A 21,246-nucleotide genomic window follows, 5' to 3' on the forward strand; every position below is an offset into this window, starting at 1 on the left:
GATCTGAAATCCTTCAAATCTAAATTTACTCAGGTCACGTAGCAAGAGAAGTTGTTTATTAGACAAGCCAGGATGGAAGTTAGGATTTCCTAAAATTTAGTATAAGAGTAGTTTTACCCTCTGGAGTCTGTATGAGGGCCAATGGTTGGATGATCCCAAAGCAATTCAAGATGGGTTCACAATAACCAAGGTAGTGTTAGGAGGAGCATCTTAGTAAACTCTTGCTTCAAGGCAATCCATAGTTTAGACTAAAAGTATCTACACCAATCTATTAACCTGATGAGATGGACAGCAGCATGATAATTAACTGGATCAGGAAGCCCCATACCACCACGAGCCTTGGAACAAGAGAGCAAGTCGTAATTTAGTCTACTTTTTTTGTTTGCCTACACAACATTAACAAATTCTATCTGGAGTTGCCAAAGAAAGGAGGAGGGAATTGCAACGGGTAATGTTTTAAAAGGGTAGAGTAAGGGGGTGGGGGGATATTCACGTTGAGAAAAGCTTTCCTAGCAAACCTCGAGTATAGATTTTTAGACACTTTACGCAGGTTAGTGTTAATGATGCAGAGAAATGGAGGGAAGTTCACAATGAATATGTCAGCTATATCATGGGTAATTTTGGTTATCAGATACTGCATGTAATATGATGTGTAGTCAATTTGTACCCAAAATTAGAATGGAGAGCATCCAACCTAGGTGCAGGGAGATTAACATTGAGGGCTTCTGGTTTTTGAAAGTTTACCCTGAAATTAGACAATTGTCCATAGTTAGCCAGTTCCAGGCTGGGCAGTCAATTCAGGTTTGGGAACAAAAAACAGTAAGTCATTGGCATAGGCTGCAAATTTATGATGCTTAGAAGCCATCAGGAGACCAGAGATATCTTGATTTTGTATGACCCGCTGGAGGAACAGTTCTAAGGTGAGAATAAAATTAAGTTGGGATAGGCGGCAACCCTGTCTAGTACCATTATTTTGAAGGAAGAAATCAGAAATGGCATTGTTGGCTTTTACTCCACAGTAGGATTAGAGTACAGAGCATCTATCTATGTCCTCGTATGCAGATCTAGCCCAATATGTTCCAAGGTCATCATCCCAAACGGCCAACTAACCCAATCAAGGGCCTTCTCTGTGTCTGTGGAGAGAAGGCACATTAGGATATTTTTCCAGTGGGCTAAATAAATTGCATCTAAGAATCGAGTTGTGTTGTCTTTAGCCATGATACTGGGAGGAAAGCCCACCTGATTCAGATGGATAAGAGCAGCAACATGTGGTAAGAGATGATAAGCCAAGATCTTTGTGAACAGTTTCAAGTCAACATTCAGCAGAGAGATCAGCCTATAGTTTGCACAGAGCGTAGAGTCTTTCCTTTCTTTAGGAATGACCGAGATATGTGCCTGTAATGTATCAGATGGGAGAGTCTAATTGAGGAGAATCGAGTTTAAACGCAGACGTTAAGTGAGGGGCCAATTCCGAACCATATGTCTTCTAATATATGCTAAAGGATCCATCCAGGCCAGGGTCTTCCCAGGTTTTAAGGACTTCTTGACTGCTTCCAGAAACTCATTTTCTGTGAGTGGGGCCTCTAAGAGTTCAACCAACCAGGCAGAAACTGATGGCAAACCAGACATACGTAAATAGATCTACATTCAGATGTCCCAGGAGGGTGTAAAGTCTAAATGTGAAACATTTTTGTATAGTGATAAAAATCTTTATAGCATGTTGCAATATTCAAGGATTTAAAGAGGCTGGAACTATCAAGAATTGCAATGGTCTGAATCTAGGAACATAAAGTGAGGTCTCTTTAGGAGCCTGCTAATAGTTTGCCCAGCTGGTTGCCGAATTTGTATGAAACTCCTACGATTCCTCCATAGCGGGTTTAACTTTATACAACATTATGGTCACTAAGGAGTTATGTGATTCAAATGCATGGTGTTGAGTCAGAGAGATTGTACAGCCGCCCAGATCATTTGTAGCAACCTGCATAGGTGGCGCTTGCCCCCTGACCCGCACCCCACTGCTCTTGTTTTTGGGGTCCCCTACTCCTCTGGGGGACCCAGGACCATGGCAAATTCATTCAGGATGAAGAATGGGAGCAGACTGGGGAACATCCAAGCCCTATCTGCTCTGTGATCAGTGAGTCAGGAAGCCCTGTGCTCATAGTTCACAGCCCTTCCTGCTCATAGCTGTCACAAGGCAGGCTGAAGTGCCAGTTACAAAGGCGATTGGGCAGAATGCTGTGCTAGATCCCCTGTACTGGAGGCCAGGGGAGACATCAGGGGTCAAATAGACGGATGCTGCTCACTATGCCCTCCAAAACGAGAAGTATTGTACACATACTGTATGTGACAAACCGATTATTATTGTCAACTACACATAACACATGCAAGCAGGTAATAACAGCAGTGATGGACACCAGACTGGCATCTGTGGCAGATAGCAGCTGTTCCCCTAGTTTTCTAACTATTCAAAAATCCCATTAACAAACAGACTTGCCATATATTGTCAGGTTCATGATTCATTTACATCCAGAGTCACAAAAAGGTCTTGTGGAACCACTTGTCTGACACTGTAACATGGAGCAAGGCCACTACTTGGTCTTTCTGCTTAGTCCACATAAACATATTTTTGCCAGTCTGGTATGGGCAAATTGATACAAGGGGAGTCCTATGTGCAGCACAAACAGTCTGTGGGTGTCTACAGAAAACGAGAGCAAGCATAAGAGGACTAAATATGGATAGGCATCTAACAGCTGTTGCTGTCTTAACAGCTGCAGAGCTATTGCCCCGTATAAAAAGGCCAAATACACCCCATAGTGCTCCCCTCGTTACCTCCACGTGGCCCACAGATTGTACTATTTCAATCCAGAAGCGTTCCATTACCTATTTAGGGGTCCACATCTCAGGGTACGCCACTGATTTATATCATCTCAACTACGACCCGTTGTTTAAAAAAATTACTCAGGAACTCCACAGATGGCGTGACCTACCACTCTCTATGCTGGGCAGATGCCACCTTATTCGCATGATAAGCTTTGCACGCCTCCTATACCCCATGCAGACCATACCCCTCCTTATCAGACATAAGGACATTAGCACCCTACACACAGCCTTCTCTAAATTCATATGGAGGGGAAAGCACCCCAGGATTGCGCTTCATAAACTCCAATCCCCTGCGCAATCCTTGGGAGCTAACATCCCGAACATTAGAATGTACAATTTGGCTAGTCTGTTCAGACACGTGAGAGACTGGTTTAATGACACTTCTTATTTCACAAACACAACACTTGAATCACTCTCGGTGGCCCCATGGTCTTTATCGGGTATCATACATACCCCTTGGAAATCTCTTCCCCCGCTTATTAAGGGCAACATACTATTACGGGATACTATACTTACCTGGAGGGAAGTTAGGAAACTTTTGAAGATCCAGGGGGTGGTTTCTCCCCTATTACCCATTACCTCCTCACCAGCGTTTCCCCCAGGTAGCGAATCCAAAGTCTTTTCTAATTGGCGATCCAAAGGCATCATTAGGATCGAGGACTTGCTATCTACCAGTGGGCACTGTAAATCATTTCGGGAGCTGCAGACTTCACACCACATCTCCAGCAATCACTTCCTTCAATACGCACAAATCCATCACTTTATTACTAAACACCTGCCGTTGCCCTGGTCACGACCCTCCCTATGTCCTCTCAAGACCTTGCTATCTTCGCCAGAGGGCAAAATGCCCTTGTCCTCCATTGTTAACACCATTCGCACCGCGGTCTATGCAAAAGCTCCTACTACCTACCACAAACAAGTGATTAAATGGGCCACATTCCTTCAAATATCACCAGAGGATGCGGATGACATGATGCTTTCTGGCTGGCATGCAGTACGGAAAGCCATCATTAGTGAGTCGTGGAGAGAGCTCCAGTTTAAAGTCATACACAGAGCTTATTATGCCTTTAACCTAAAATACAAGTCCACTCCCCCAGATTGGTTGACCTCCTGTCCCAAGTGCCAGTGCCCATATCCAGACCTAAAACATCTGCTTTGGAGATGCCCTCTTATAAAGCAATTCTGGGGTCATCTGGTAACATACATGAATACCCTTTCAGGCTCTAGCAGATCCTGAGACCTGGCTTTGTGCCTTTGTCATGCCCCCGGGCCTCCACAATCAACGATAACCAAGAAATTATCATGATGGGAGCATCTGTGCATCCTCGCAGCAAAAAAAGCCATTTTGACCAACTGGCTCTCGCCGACTACCCCCTCTTTAAAACAGCTAGCAGACATACTGTCCAAACTAATGTCACTAGACAAGCTTGACGCCCAGTATAACAGCCCGTCCACAGCTAAATTCTTTGATACATGGACCTCATTCCTTGCATCCTCCCTATCACCCACTCAGCTGATAGAACTCATGATATTGTTCAAAGATACGGTCTGGTATCACACCGCAAAATTGGACGGATCTCTAGGGGTCCTAGATGTCCTTTAATGCACTTACTGTTCTGCTTGGGTGCTTCCCAAACATCTCAGCGTCCACCTATTTCTATTTCAATTTTACTTTAAATTTAAATTTAAATCTCAATTCATTTTATCTTATCTCATAATGTGCCCGCCCTAGTCCCCTATATTTCATTTCAGTCCACTTCATTTCATATACTTCTATTTCCCATGCCCGATCTCATTCCCTCTGAACTTATATAGACTCATCAAGAATCCAACAGGTTCAGGTGAACCCACGTTGCTACCAGGTGATTGTGATGCTTACTTGTTCTCTAGTTTGTTTGGAAATGAAACAATGTTATGCCTTAGGTTTGCATTTCTTTTAAATGCTTTGTTTTACCGCGGTAACGTTGTATATTGACACCTTTAATAATATCATAGTATTATTTGTTACTTCTTGTCTTATGGTGTATTTTACAAAGTGCCATCTGCACCCTATGGGGGGCAGACTGAAATGTCTTATTGTTTTTCTTATTGATAAAATTCAAATAAAGACTATTTGCTTAAAAAAAAAAAGGCCAAATACATATAGTTTTATTCTCCTAGTCTATCAGTAGTTAACATAGACAGCGACAGCGATCTTATCATTGTCTTTGCCTTGGGATTTGGGGAAGTTACCCATAAAGCTTATATTAAAGTTGACCGTAAATATTTCTTAACAGGTAATCACATTTGCAGGAAGTGTTTCTCCTGCAAAGGATATTCAATTCCCATTTTTACACATCCAGCAGCCATGGAAAAGGCAGCTCAGCAAGGAGGACTGTTGCATCCTGAGTCCTGAGGACCTCAGATTAGACATGTGCGATTCGTTTCGTTACGAATCGAAATTCGTACAAATAAGATGTATTGTAAGGAATATATTCACCTTTAACAATTCCCAATTATTGTTTAAATGCTGGACACAGCACTCGCAAAAAAGTGATTAGCCAATTGGGGAAATAATCCAAAAATTCACTAAAAGTGAAGTAAATGGGACATGATTTTTGATGAACTATTGTGACCTTTAGCGTGATTCAAGCTATGGTCACCAAAATAGAAGGAGAATTTAGTAACAACTGTATGGAACCTTTGGAAGTGCAAATGAAAAAGAAAAAAGTACAGTAGGGGTAGGGAACATTTCATGCACAAATCCTTAAAATAACCAGTTTGGGAAAGCTCTAAACTGTCCATAGTGATATTGAACCACCACAGTTTTCATGGACAGCCTCGGTACAACATGCTTTAGCAGTGCCTAGTTGGCCAACTGGTCTAAATGCAGGGACATTAGCCACAGGGAGGTAGCTGTCTTTACTATAATATTAGAGCTATAGTGCCACAAGAATGCAGGGTAAAAACTGGCACAGTTTGATGGCCATGTTTGTGAGCTCCCTTTTTTCACAGCACTGCACTGTTTTTAACCACTTAAAGACTAAGGTGTTAAACCCCCTTTCTGTCCCGGCCATTTTTCAGTATTCAGTGCTGCGGTACTTTGACTGACATTTATTCCGTCATGCAACGCTGTAATCAAATTCATTTTATACAATTTTTTGGGGACAGATAGAGCTTTCTTTTGGTGGCATTTAATCACCACTGTTTTTTCTGTTTTTATTTTTTACTATATAATGGAAAAAGTACCAAAAGTTTTCCCTAAGTTATGTTATAAAACATTAGTTTTTATCCAATTTTTTTTGTAAAATATAAAAGATGGGGTCATGTCCAGTAAATAGACATCAAACACGCCAACCATCAAAATTGCACGCACCCGCAAAGTCGCAAAAAACTACCACACCCAAAATTGGCCATAGGTTACGCTTTTACCACTCATCAGTTTAGTGTTTTCTGTGATTAATGGCCCTAAAATTATTGCTCACACTCTGACGTTTGCGGTGATATGTAACATGTGTAATGGGCACAATCGTCATTTTCGCATTCCCTGTCCTGCAGCTGCATGTAACAAAAGGTGTGATGCTTGTGCTGATATCATTTAACTAATATGGCCACAAAGCGATATTAAATGTCAATTTACTAAATATAGGCATGTAGCCTATATATGTTAGGGACATCACTGAATCCCAGCTCTTTACTTGCATCAAGCTGAGGATTGGAAATTCTCTGCCCACAGCTGATTGGGCAGCATCTATGTGTGTGTATGTGGGGGTGAAGGACATTTTTATGGTGTTTTTTTATTTTTTTCAATGCGTGACTTTAATTTTTTGGGGACTTTAATTTTTTTTTTTACACTTCACTTTATTGTTATCACATAGGGGGGTAAGAAGTCCCCTATGTGATATCAATTTACTGATACAGGTCCTGTTATGGAGACATCAGGCTTCTATAAGCCCCCTAATGTCAACTAGGGACCCCCAGAAAAGCTGATGAAGCAGAGACCTGCTTCATCAGCTTCCCTCCAGCTTCTAACAGTTGAATGTGGAAGTGATGCAATATACATCACTTCTGCATTCTGACACTGGAGTGGAGATCAGAGGGAGATTGTGTACTCCGATCTCCCTGCACAGAGCCACCGCGCTGGTCCCGGGCACGCACATAGCACAGGGACCCCAGGATCGGCAGAGGGGGGCACACGGAGGCACAAAATACAAGCAATCGGGCAGCTCTACAGCTGCCAGACCATTTGTATGTCAACAGCCATCAGTGGCTGTTTAAAATTTTGACAGTTTCCCGCATGTGCACGTGCAAGGCAGGTGCAAGGATGTTTAAAAAAGCCCACCTGCATCTAGAAGTCGCCTGTCCGGCCGTTTATGTGCTGTCGGCGGGTGGCAAATGGTTAAAGAAAAAGTGTAAATACAGTTGGGGGAATTTATCAAAACTGGAGCAGACAAAATCTGGAGCAGCTGTGCATGGCAACCAATCTCTTCAGTTTGGTCAGTTAAGATTTAAAAATGAAAGGAAGAGGCTGATTGGTTTTAAAGAGGCTGATAGATTTTAAAATGAAAGGAAGAGGCTGATTGGTTTCCATGCACAGCTGCTCCAAATTTTTGTCTGCTCCAGTTTTTATAAATTCCCTTCAGTGTGTACCAAAAACACTTCATACCATCACCATGCATTTCCCGCATCATCCAACCTCTTCTGCCTCCTAGTGAGAGAGGGGCAAGGTTTGCTAGTGGTCTTTCTTTTTCTTCCTCCAGCAGTGGAGACAGTTAGGAGTCAGATTAAAGACCATGAAGCACAGGCCAAAACCTCAGCCCTTCTCAACATACAGTAATACCCACCAGGCTTCTTTTCCCTGGCAGCTAGAACCAAAATATAAGCATTCAGCATCTATTGTGAGTTTGTCCAGACTCTAGCACTGCCACTTTTCCCATGCCATTTAGTGGAAATAGTCCCTTTGTCCTGTTTTTGTTTTTCCAATTGTGCACCAGTTTGAGGGGGCTACAAAAATGGTAAGTCATGAGCAGGTAGGGACACATGATGCCATTCCCCTAGTCTTACTGCTAGAAAACACACTATGTAGCATTACTGACTGGGCCCTGGAGGAAATGCAGCAAGGGGGACTCCAGAAAGAAGAGTTTCTGTTGCTGGTCTCTCATAGCCACCAACTGCCTACCACTGGACAACCCAGGAAAAGGGGTAGGCAGCAGGAAAGGAGAAAGTAAGACAAGGAGGAGAGAAAGTAAGACAAGCACCCTATCTGTCCACTTTGTCCTCCCCTTGGAAACAGAGCTAGTGGTAGGACCAAAGAAGAGGAGGGAGTTTGGGGGCTGGACTGGAGGAGGAAAGCTTTTCTTGAAGACCTTTTCAGCTATTTAAAGTCTTACTCTTTATACGTGGCTGAAGTGAACAGATAAAGGATCATGTTGTTGATCATATCCCAACTCAACATAACCACTCAACCATCACATTCTCAAACAATTCATCCCCACACCGCTACCTCCTCATGTATCACTTGCCCCTCCCTTTTAGATTGTAAGCCCTCAGGGGCAGGGCCCTCCTTACCATCTTGTCTTGAATTGTATTGTAATTGTAATGTCTTCCTCATATTGTAAAGTGCTGCGCAAACTGTTGGCACTATATAAATCCTGTATAATAATAATATTAATAATAATAATAATGATAATAATGTTGTGCATGAGTAACACAGAGGACTTTGTCACAGGCAAGTTGTGGTATATGGGTAACTTTATGCTGCAGTGCCTACTCCCGTATACGTGCCATCAAAGAGAAACATCACAACAGGGTATAATGTATAGATATTTGACTAGTTTGGGGTGAGGCCTCTATTCACCTGGGGGAGTACTTTGGGAAGTGCCTGTTTTGGAGGGATCACAACAGGGTGGCCACCCTCTTGGATCCATGTTATCAAGCCAAAATGGCAGATCTCCTCCTACCTCCCCTCAGGGATATTAAAATGTTGCACTTTGAAAATGAACTTTCAAATGTCTAACTGTGACATTTCCTGATGGCGCCAGGACACCTTCTGCTGCCCATAGCACTTCTCCTAGTTGTAGGTCAATATACAAATTAATGACGGTGACAAGCACTTACATAGCCAGCCATCTCCTGGCACCTCTCCTCTTTCCCTTAGCCAAACAAAAATGACATAAAACTGAAAAAGACAGAAACTCTATTTTTTAAGAAAGACACCTCTGTGACTTCTGATTCTTTATTTTGGCCTGTTGCCATCAAGCTATGTTGCCACTGGCAATTTGTTTTTCCAACCATACATAGGGCTGTAGCTCTAAATGTTTTATTTATTCACTGTGCATTTTGAATCCTTTGCAGATAGACCTATGCGATCTTATTTTTAATATTACAATTATGGTTAGTAAAGTATTCATTCAACTTATATTATTTTATGTTAAACAATTTCTGCTGTTACCTGTGAGTACCCATACACATTCAATAGTTTGGCAATTGCAATGCTTGGTACAGAGTTTAAGCCTCCAATGATTCCAGCAATATTTCCTTGTCTCCAGCAATAGTAATTTGGAACCGTCTGTCCTGGCCCAGATAAAATTTCCAACACATTCTTTAAAGCCTTAGTTGTACTCCCACAAGAATCATACACATGATATCCCAGGGTGAGATTAGGTATAAGATCATTATTTATTTGATTTAAAACAAAAGGAAAAAAGGCAAAGTTTCTGTAATGTCCAGCAACAGGGCTGTAAAAAAAAAAATACATTTCAGTAGTAAGTTCTGAATGGCATTGACAAATCTAGCAATGGACAGCCATGTCAGTTGCATTACACAGATAACGATACCAACCAAGAGAAAGTCTCTCAAAAACCTGTAACTAAAGATGGCAGCACTTGGTACACAGCTAAGGTGGACAGAGCTGTGCAGCATTTATTTGTGTGAGACCACAGTGGGCCCCTCAACTGCCTTGGGCCCAGGGGCAGCCGCACTTGCTGCACCGCCTGTAGTTCCTCTCCTGCTACATGGGCTGGCTTGATATTCCTGACAAAATTTCTTCAACATTAAAGAACAGGTCCAGTTAAATGTGACTAACTACTACTGTATTAGCTATATCATAACCTGGATGAAACCTCAAAGGCAATGGGACAAGTCATGGAATTAAATGTGTACTTTGTATCTACAGTAGCTCCAGCGATTTTATTAAAACAAAATAAAAAAATGGGTTGCATTAAATGCAAAGTACAAACCTTAAAGTTTGCAATGCAAGTACTGCAAGTTAGTTTTATTTCATATTTTGGTATCAAATATTTTTTGATGCGTGGTTTCATAAAACTTTCATAAATAATTGTGATTGACTTACTCTAGGCATACCGTAATTCCTTCATTACCTAGCATTGGAATCTCCTCTGCATGACGATTCACCTGGATTATACCACCAATTATCACATCGCCGTGTTTATAATACATAAAATTTTCATATGAGTGCTTCATCCTCAGCTTGCAGGCAGATGATGAGTTGATGAAAGATCTGCAATATGTCATGAACACAATCATCATACAGAACATGACAGTAACAGCATTTTTTTTTGCAGCTTTTGTACATAACGTTGCTGCTCTTGTCACAATGTGGATCATCACCTTCCGTCTGCTAGGTTCAGTGATAAATATGTCCAGACACCACAGAGACTTCTGCAGCATTGGAAAGTCAGTGAAGAGATGTGCATCATGTTATGCTTTTATAGAGTTCAGTGCTGTAGTTTTCACAATATTCTTGACAAGCTATTTTTATGAACAGTTTTGAATTATTTTCTTTTGCTAATTTCAGTAAAGTAAATTAGAGCTCCAGAAAGCTACACTATATTGCCGAAAATATTAGGACAACCCTCCAAATCATTGGATTCAGGTGTTCCAATCACCTCCACGGCCACAGGTGTATAAAATCACGCACCTCGGCATGCAGACGCCTTTACAAACATTTGTGAAAGAATGAGTCGCTGTCGGGAGCTCAGTGAATTCAAACGTGGTACAGTGATAGGTTGCCACCTGTGCAATAAGTCCATAAGTGAAATTTCCTTGCTACCAAATATTCCACGGTCAACTGTTAGGGGTATTATGACAAAGTGGAAGCAACTGGGAACAACAGCAACTCAGCCACAAAGTGGTAGGCCACGTAAAATGACGGAGCAGGGTCAGCGCATGCTAAAGCGCACAGTGCGCAGATGTCGCCAACTGCAGAGTCAATAGCTACAGACCTCCAAACTTCATGTGGCCTTCAGATTGGCACAACAACAGTGTGTAGAGAGCTTCATGGAATGGGTTTCCATGGCGGAGCAGCTGCATCCAAGCCTTAGATCACCAAGTGCAATGCAAAGCGTCGGATGCAGTGGTGTAAAGCACGCTGCCACTGGACTCTAGAGAAGTGGAGTCGTGTTCTTTGGATTGACGAATCACCCTTATTTGTCTGGAAATCCGATGGACGTGTCTCGGTTTGGCAGTTGCCAGGAGAATGTTACTTGCCTGACTGCATTGTGCCAGGTGTAAAGTTTGGTGGAGGGGGGATTAGGGTGTGTGGTTGTTTTTCAGGGGTTGGGCTTGGCCCCTTAGTTCCAGTGAAGGGAACTCTTAAGGCATCAGCATACCAAAACATTTTGGACAATTTCATGCTCCCAACTTTGTTGGAAAAATTTGAGGATGGCCCCTTCCTGTTCCAACATGACTGTGCACCGGTGCACAAAGCAAGGTCCATAAAGACATGGATGAGCGAGTTTGGGGTGGAGGAACCAACCTCAACCCAATAGAAGACCCTTGGGGTGAATTAGAGAGGAGACTGCAAGCCCGGCCTTCTCGTCCAACATTAGTACCTGACCTCACAAATGGTCAAACATTCCCATTCCCATAGACACACTCCTAAACCTTGTGGACACCTTCCCAGAAGAGTTGAAGCTGTTATAGCTGCAAAGGGTGGGCCAACTCAATATTGAACCCTACGGACTAAGACTGGGATGCAATGAAAGTTCATGTGCGTGTAAAGGCGTCCCAATACTTTTGTCAATATAGTGTATCTTTTTACTCATCCAGTTTTATCCCATACCAAATACCTTGTGTAATTTAAAAAAATGTCATAAATTCCTAAATATAACTACTAAATTTATTAAACGCTTCTTCTGCAGTTAGCCGCACAAGACCAGTGTCCATAAAATCCAAATCTATTGTGGTAAACTCCATACTAAATCCAAAATACAGGGTATATACCATTTTGGATTTTGTATGGAATTTACCACAATAAATTTGTATTTTATGGCCCCCCGTCTTGTGCAGCTGATTGCAGAAGAATCGTTTGGGAAGTGAGAGCATACTGTAGCCTGCACCCGATGCATGTGCTGATCTGCAGTCGGAGGTGGAATTGGAGCCATGAGTCCTGGCGTTTCTGGCAACTAAATGTCATGGTCACATGATGCTCCAGTCTCCTTCTTCTCCTTTGTGAGAAAATTATGGGTGGAGAGCAGCATGGAACAACTTCTGCATTGTTATCTGAATTGCACATTACAAGGGCCTACATGTCCCCTACTCCATTGTACCCCTAACAGTGAAGGGTACAAATGAATAATGTGAATGGGTATGGTAGGAGGCTGCAAATTTGTATCATAAATCCTAAATGAACATTTGGTGGTTACCCAGGAACATGACTCTGCCTGTGACTTCATCCAGTAGCTGTGTGGGCAATGCACATAGGTCACCCATGCAGTCTGTAGAAATAGATGGGGGTTCAAAGGACAGGAACTGGGACAGGAAACAGTTGTGCAAGATTGTCAAGTTGGATAATGGCCAAAGACAGGCTGGAATTTTTTATTTAAAGTTACAGCAGACTGGAGAAGATGACAGGCAGCAAATAGGACAGACAGAGCTACATGAGTTATGTATTTGTATCCAAGTTTTTTATTTTAGTATTGACATATATGCAAATTAAATTATTAGCACTCAGACATTTTATTATTCTTCACAAGATAAGCATTAAAGAAGAACTTCAGGTTACCCTTGCAGTGGGGCTACATCCGTACTGCAAGGGTTGACTGCACTTTTTGTTTGAGGGACAGAATAAAGAAGATATACTCACACCATTCTCGATCCCATCTGGCTGTTAGACTGGTCCTCACAGCCTCTTCTCCCTCTTCTCCCTACAGGTCTATTAGACGTGAGGACCTGAGGGACATAACACAGGGTGGTTAAGTGAGCGGTAGACATGTAAGCTGCGCAGAAATTCAGTTTGGGTATTTTGGGATTCAGGTGTGAAATTCAATTTGGTTCGGGTTTTGGATTCAGACGAAATCCGAATTTTCATTAGTTTCGGATAAGATTAAGAACGACTATTCGTACAATTTTCGGCAGGTTGCTGGCGTGGTCGGAAGACAAAGGCTGCATGGGCCAGTGTGCGCAAGCGCATACGGCCCGTTCAGCATTGCAGTAATCGGAAGCCCTCTCCTCAGGGGGGCGGGCTTGCGATGATCGCAACTACGATCTGCCTGTCCAAGATGGGCAGATCGTACGTTTTTTAAATTACCTTACAATCATCGCAAGACGAAAGTCTTGCAATGGTTGTAAGGTGTATGGCCAGCTTAAGTTAAACACAAGATGACCTGGCACTTTTAACAATATGATAACGACCCAGGTGATCTCCAATTCACCTTAAACTTAAAGTTACCACCTAATTCAAAAATCATTGAATCCGGGGGTACTATACTAACATTGAGTATATGAGTCCAAACATTCCAAATGTGATGGGTCTAAGAGGTCCAGAAAGCTAGAAACACATAAGTCCCCTTCTGAACCACCCACAATTCAAAAACATAACAAATTTAAAGTCCACACGAAGCAAATGTCATAACAAACAATAATCTATTGTTTGTTCTGGGCTAAACTATCAAAATTAAGAGAAAGATTTATTAAAGAACATGTAAATGGGGAAGGAAAGTTATGAGTATATAATAGGTAACAAAACAAATATATAGTGTTAAGTCCCCTATTATAAATTAGAACAAAGAAAGGACCATTCCCCCAAAAGGGGATCCCACCACTATTTCAAAATATCCAGCAATTTTCAATAAAAGGTATATTTATTTTACATTTTTTTTAAAGGTATATGACACTTGTATCAAAAGACAAACATACATATAAGATATACATATAAGACAGCATTCGGCTATATAGAAATTTGGTGCATGTGGAAAAAAAATATATATAATTACATATATATATATATAAAGTGATCGGTGCACCCCTGAAATTTCCTGTTTTGGAAATGTATTTCTTCCCAGAGAGAGTATCCTCAAAGGAAAAAAGAAGAAATTGCAGTCCCATAGACCAAAATTCAAATGGCATACACGTGTATGAGAAAATAAAAAAGTTTACTTCTTATTGTAGAAGGTAGATAGAGGGCACTCACGGTGATGTTTGTTCATTCCTTAAAGGCAGAGAATCCAAGATTGTATATCCACAAACACAACGAGCAATGCTAAATGCAAAGCATATTCATGGAGATGGTATCCTTGAAATAGATGTAAGCCTTTCTCGTATCGGCTTTATGTGAAGTAGTTTGCCTTCACTGAGCGCATGCTCTTGCTTGTGTGGCTTCCATATGAGGAAAGAAAAAAACTTCAGTTTTTGAATCGATGGTAGATGAACTTAAACTGTGCCGGAGTGACCTTGAACGTGCATATATCAGCGACTGTGCGCTATTAGAGGGACTTTCCTCTCACTTGGGGTCTTTTGATGCAACTTGTTTGCTTGTAACTCTTTTTGGACAGGGGTGTCCTTAGCAGAAGCTGTCAACAGAAACCCCAAGCCTGCGCCTTGACGCATTTCACCCCCCACCGGGGCTTCGTCAGAAGGGCGTTGTTTGGCAAGGGTTCAAATTCATTGATTTAAATACTGCAGACAATCTCTTTAATTAGAGGAAATGAAACATTGTGTTCCTGTGTGTGTCTCCGCAGAGCGCATTCACTCAAACGGAAATACATTTTGTAATTAGTGAAATTATTTGATAACAAATAAATATTATTTTCTTGTACAGCGGCTAATATATTCAAATAACAGGCTTTCATATAACTTTGAAAATAAACTCTGAAAATAAACAAAACAATATAGTTGCACATATAGGGATACAAAATTTGGTATTGATGTTTTAAGGTGCACATTGGAGACTTTGTATTAGGTATCCAATGTGCAGCAAAAACTTTCAATGTTTTAAGCTATACAGTCAACATCAAGCATATCCACATATTCGTTTTGTTTTTGCATCCTACATATATATTTGACACAATGACATGATAACCGTATAAAGGTAACTAAAGACCTATGCTGGAGAAAGGATTCAAACTACAAAAAACAACTAAAATTAATAGCATCATTTATGCCTGGTTCTTCGTAGGATCTGGTGGAATGAATCCATTTACATTCTCTTTGTAATAAACATTAATCCCAATCTCCCCCTCTACTTGATTTATGTATCCTATCTAAAACAAAGAAACGGAGCCCCTGTGTTTTCCCCCCATGTGTTTGTACCATATTTCTGGCAATTGGAGATCTTAAATCCCGTGCTTTAATGTCAGAGATATGATCGAGGATTCTGTTCTTTAACATCCTTTTTGTTTTTCCTGCTTTGCATTGCTCGTTGTGTTTGTGGATATACAATTTTGGATTCTCTGCCTTTAAAGGAGAACTATGAGGCGAGTGCTTTTCACTCACCTCATAGTTCTAGCCGACCTGTGACAATGAGACTGTCACAGGTCGGCTCAGTAGATCGGGAGGTGAGCGAACACATGCCGGATTCCCCCCTCCTTGCTCCGATCCGCCAGCGCTGACTGGCGGAACAGACGGGGGAGGGGGTGGGTACAGCTGGTTCTGCCTTTAGATAGGCAGAGCCAGCTGTCACTCACGCTGCATCGATGTCGAGATCCGCTCCGGCTGCGGCGTCTCAGTATACCACGAGATATAGCTCGCGGTATACTGAGCTTAGGGCAACGGGAGGACGCTAGTTTGTGTCCTCCTGTTACCCTAAGGAGAACTATGGGGAAAAGCCCTAAACCCAGAGTTCTCCTTTAAGGAATGAACAAACATCACCGTGAGTGCCCTCTATCTACCTTCTACAATAAGAAGTAAACTTTTTATGTGGGATCCCCTTTTTGGGGAATGGTTCTTTCTTTGAGAAAGATTTATTAATATGAAGTTGACAGTTTCGGAGGAGCATAAAATGTTTGCCCTCTTGCTCACCTTGCTTATACTTCCTAATTGGCTAATGGGCCCGCTCAGTGACACCCCCTACAGGACTGACAAAAAGTGACTGCGCGGGGCAGTCAGAGGCTCTCGTGATGCCAAAGCTTGTAACATCCGAGAAGAGTTCCCCTTTAGCATTCACACATTACCTTTGCAAGCCTTACTTGATGAAGTGCCATTCAGACCTATCTTCTGTGCATTGAATTGGACTCTGCTAGAATCTACCAAGGACTTTGTTTAGTACTCTCACTTTATTCCTTTTTTATTTTACTGTTGTTACATTTGTCTCTCTTTTTGTAAGGTCTTTTTTCTGTATATTTTCCTGCACTGTTTCTTTTATTAAATAAAGATCTTACAAATCGTTAAGCTTATCTCTACACTCTAAGTAAGAACTTAAAGGAGAACTATGAGATGAGTGATTTTCACTCAGCCTCATAGTTCGAGCCGACGTGTGACAATGAGACTGTCACACGTCGGCTCAATAGATCGGGAAGTGAGCAAACACATACCATCGATCACTCACTTCTCGATCCTGTACCTGTAGAGAGCCATGACTGTCACTCATGGTTCCCTGCAGGGATTCCCCCCTCCTTGCTCCGATCCTGCAGCGCTGACTGGAGGAACGAATGGAGGAGGGGGCAGAAATAGCTGGCTCTGCCTCTAGATAGCCAGAGCCAGCTGTCAATCACGCAGCTGAGTGGATCTTGACCTTTCAAGGTCTGAAAGAGAAAAACAAAGAGAAACCAATTTAGTTGCCAGTCCTTTCTTTAATCTTGTTCCATGTTTGATAAACACTCCTCAGAGGGCACATTTCAAAGCCTTCTACTGATTAGGAGGAGCAGTAGGGTTATTTGTGTGGATCTCGACAATAATGTCGGGATCCGTCCCGGGTGCTTCGGTCTCAGTGTACTGCAAGCTGTAGCTTGCGGTATATTGTGCTTTGGGTCACGGGAGGACGCACGTTTATGTCCTCCCGTGACCCTGAGGAGAACTATGGGGAAAAACACTGACCCCATAGTTCTCCTTTAAAGTGTCCTTGTCTCGGTGAAGAGCACTACTATATAGTGAAAAAATGGCCCCTCCCCACCGCTGTACACTTTTTTTTTAATAACAACATGTTTCTCAGATATGTGGTGGGCTTCCTGTGCTATTTTGTTGCATTTTTCTGTTGCCCCCCCCCAGAGACCCAAAAAAAAACATTCGATTTGTTTTCCCTATTGACTTCAGTGGGATTTAAAATGTATAGTTTCTGAATCCTGAACATTTTTACCTGCTAGGCCATTTTTCCTGCAAATCAAACAAAGGCATATTCAAGCAACACTAATCTCTGATGGTTTATATGTTCTTGGGAAACAGTGAGCTAACATTTTCTTTCTTTTTTTTTTTTCTTCATTCAGCATAAAATCTATTGTCATTGAAGTGTTTAATGATGTCACCTAATAGCATACAATCTTTACTCTGTTTTTTAGAAGCACAAAAACACACCAGCAATGTAGGTAACACAATACAAGTGCAGATGTAATGGTTGAATTACTTTGAGTTTCCTGTTAAAAATTACTCATGTACATTCTAAAATGTTCTTCAATGAAATCATGCATATGTATTTAAAGTTAGTGAATTCTTCAGTTTGTATCATTACTATGCAGTTAAATATTACAGTTTTTGGTGAGGTTTGTTCTTTTTTTTTTAAAATGTAAAATGTATTTTATTTTATTTTTTTAAAGAAAAAATTATCATCATGAACACAAGATTCAATAGTGGCATCTACTGGTTTATGCAAGGTGGTGCATTTCATGTAAACCTTATTAAAAGACCTCCTGGGTCTAAATGAGTTGTCTGCCACACACCGGTATGTTGTTGCCTTGGATTTTATTAATTTACTGTATGATGTGCTAATCACCTTTATCTTGCAATTACCATTGGATGTGCATGGGAGCACCGAGATCCTTCGCCCACAACACAGACTAATGATTTTTTGGACAGTAGTGGCGTGCAAGAGCCAGGTCCCAGCTACAACTGCTACAACCATGGTAGTTTTCGTGAAAATGCCAAGTATCGGCACTGGCAGCTGAACATCCCTACCTTTTGTCCATAACCGGGTGCGGTCAGGGGAGGCAGGTGAGGCAGAGCCTCACCTAGTATTATGCAGGAAAAAGCTGTCAGCTTCAAGTCTGAAGCTGACAGCTTTGTCTCCATTCAGAGTGGCTTGTTACAGGTTACCTGTCATGGACAGAGCGCTGCCTGTTAATTACAGGCAGTGCTGCATCCGGCTTTTGACAGGCAGTTAGGTTACACAGCAGGGGGCCTCCCCACTGCTTGTGTAACCTAACTTGTTGAAGCAAGAGCTGTCACAGCCTCTACTGTGTGTTAGAGACCTGAGCTCTGTGGATGGCTTGGACCAATAGCAAAGCGTCATTGGTCCAAGCTGTCCAATAAAAAAACAAAAAACAGTGAGGACATCGATCTTGATGCCTCACCAGTGATGAGCAAGTGAGGGACATGGAGGCTCCTCCCTGTCTCCTCCCCACACAGCTTGGTTATCGAGCTGAGGAGGAGCTTTGGCGGGACGGGGGCGGAGCTTTGGCAGGCTGGGGGATGCTTCTCCCAGCACAGAAAGCACGTCACTGGTATATATTGGCAAATACTGGTGAATGTAAAAACTACTGAAAAAGAGTTTCGGTCATGTTTGCCAGTGAATCCTTTATAAATATATCCCCAAATGAAAAAACAAAATGCATTTTAAAGAGGTCCTGAACGTAAAAGTAAAGATTTGCTATGTTATTGGGAACATTTAGAAATATAAATTCTGCATAAACAGTATACCTGAAAATATTCCTGTTATCCTACATTCCTGCTGAAAACTAGCAGTGTGCCTGTTGTGTGAGATCATCTAAAGTACTCATGTGTCTACCTGCTAAATTTTAAGTGAGATTTGGTGATGTCACTACTATGCTTCTCACTGTTCTTCTTTCTGCAGGCTCTGGCATGAGGATGTAAAGACCTGCCTCCACCAAGATGGCTCCCTCCACACATAGATACAGTGCAGAACAAGGCATGATAAATCAGTAATGAATATGCAATACTGGTACCAGTCCTTTGCTCTCTGCCTGTCTTTTGGCACAGCTTCCAGAGAAAAATACAAGAACATACATAGCATACACCTTCTCAGAGCTATGCTACCCACCTAGTAAGAAAACAATTTCCCTGAGTGTTAAATGTTTTATTTGATGACCAGAAGTTCTGAAGGCAATAAATCATAAATCTACACTACCAAGATAGTTGAACTAGTTCTCCTTACTGCACAGCCTCCAAATGGAGCTGCGACCAATGGCAATGATTTATAAAGTGACACTAAACTCAGGAGTTAAAACTTAAAAGTGCATTCAAGTACCTGAACTATTAACAAAAATGTCCCTTGTGTATCACTTGGCTGTAGATCCTCAAATGCTCAATGGCAATGACACTGTCCTTCCTACTATTACAACACACACAGGGACCATGGGGAATGAAAGTAGCCCCCCTCCAGAATTTCTTGATTGGCAATGTCACAGGGGATATAGGATAAGAATTACCAGCAATCTCTGCAATCCTTAATAATACAGTGATGGATATGTGTTATCTTCATATGAACATTGATTTTTTAATGTTTAAGTTGCCTCAACAGTCTTCCTAATGGGGCCTCTTTCTATCCCAAGGCCAAATAAAAGCAGGGTGGGCTGCTATGGCTATTGGTTCTCTACTGCCTACTGCAGAAGAGAAGGAAAATGGGGATAGATGAAAGTAGTCACTCGCACTCCATGATATTAAAGTCAATGCTGTTTATTGACTGAGATAACACACATCTCCTTAGCAAGGAGATGTGTGTTATCTCAGTCAATAATCTATTTTCATCTATCTACATTTCACGGAGGCATCCGTTGTCACCACCGCACCCACCCAGTTGGATTTGGGTTTTTGTACGGTCAGGAGTGCGATGGGACAGGAGGATTAAGTTTCGAGAAGGAAAATGGCACTATTCAGCATAGTAGTGTAGCGCTCACCCCCGAAGGAGCCGCTGAATAACCGGATATTTCTATCCCCCTACACCAATGTACCGCCCAAATCGTGGATCCACAGCACACCAACACACCTTTGAACAGTTTTATAGCAGATTTACTGACAAAGCAGAGATGAACAACTATGATACAATAGTAATGACAACAATCACCAACAATAATGTGTAGCAGCAGGCTGAGGCACTCTGCAACTCAGTAACTGCAGCTATATGCTGTCAGCACTGATGTATGTGAGGCCAATTGTCTTTAAATGTCTGCCCGGTAATGGGGTGTGTGTCCCTTTATGGTTTCCCTTTAGCAATGCCCAACCCTTCCTTGTCTACTGGCCAGTAGTGGTGTCCTAAGCTAGCCGGCGTTGGGGCCCTTACTGTAGTGCAGATATGAACAGCAAACAGATTCTCAATGTGGCCAGAGGCCTCTCACCAATTCTCAGGTCAGTTGGAACAGATGAAACTGATAGCAGATGCTGGATTTGCTCTATCCCTCTGCAGCTCAGGCTCAGTAGGGGAAGTCGTCTGGGTCCTTGATAGGAAGTCTTCACTCATTCAGGATGCCTGTAGTCATCTCAGTTGGTTCCGTCTGGCCTCTCTCTCAGCTGGGCGGCTGGATCACTCCGACGGCTGGTTTGGCCGTGCAACTAGGCCTTGACGTCCTTTGCGGTCACCGCGTCACCGGACCTCCCTTCAGGCACTCGATCGGGTCCTCTACGATTCAGCGTCAGTCTCTCTGTACCACCGCTGCACAGAGCCTGTGTGTCCCTGTGTATCAGCGGTAACCACACAGCTCTGTCTCTCACAGTCTTAGCCCACACAGGGCTGCACAGATCTGTCCTCTTCAGATGGCTGTCCCAAACTGAGCGCGCCCAGCAGCCACCACCCTTAAGTCTCCTCCTCTCTCCTGCACAGCCTCCTGGGAGCTGTAGTTTCAGAGATCACTCTTGCAAAATACCAGTCTCTGCTCTGCACTCCAACTCCCATAAATCTTCGCCTCCAGGGCACACAGAGGCCATTAACTATTCACAGTCAGGAACATGAATCACTGTGATCGCACATATACACATGAACATATATAT

Source organism: Nanorana parkeri, unplaced genomic scaffold (genome assembly GCF_000935625.1).
Source record: "Nanorana parkeri isolate BGI_ZX_2015 unplaced genomic scaffold, ASM93562v1 scaffold637, whole genome shotgun sequence".
NCBI classification, from domain to species: Eukaryota; Metazoa; Chordata; class Amphibia; order Anura; family Dicroglossidae; genus Nanorana; species Nanorana parkeri.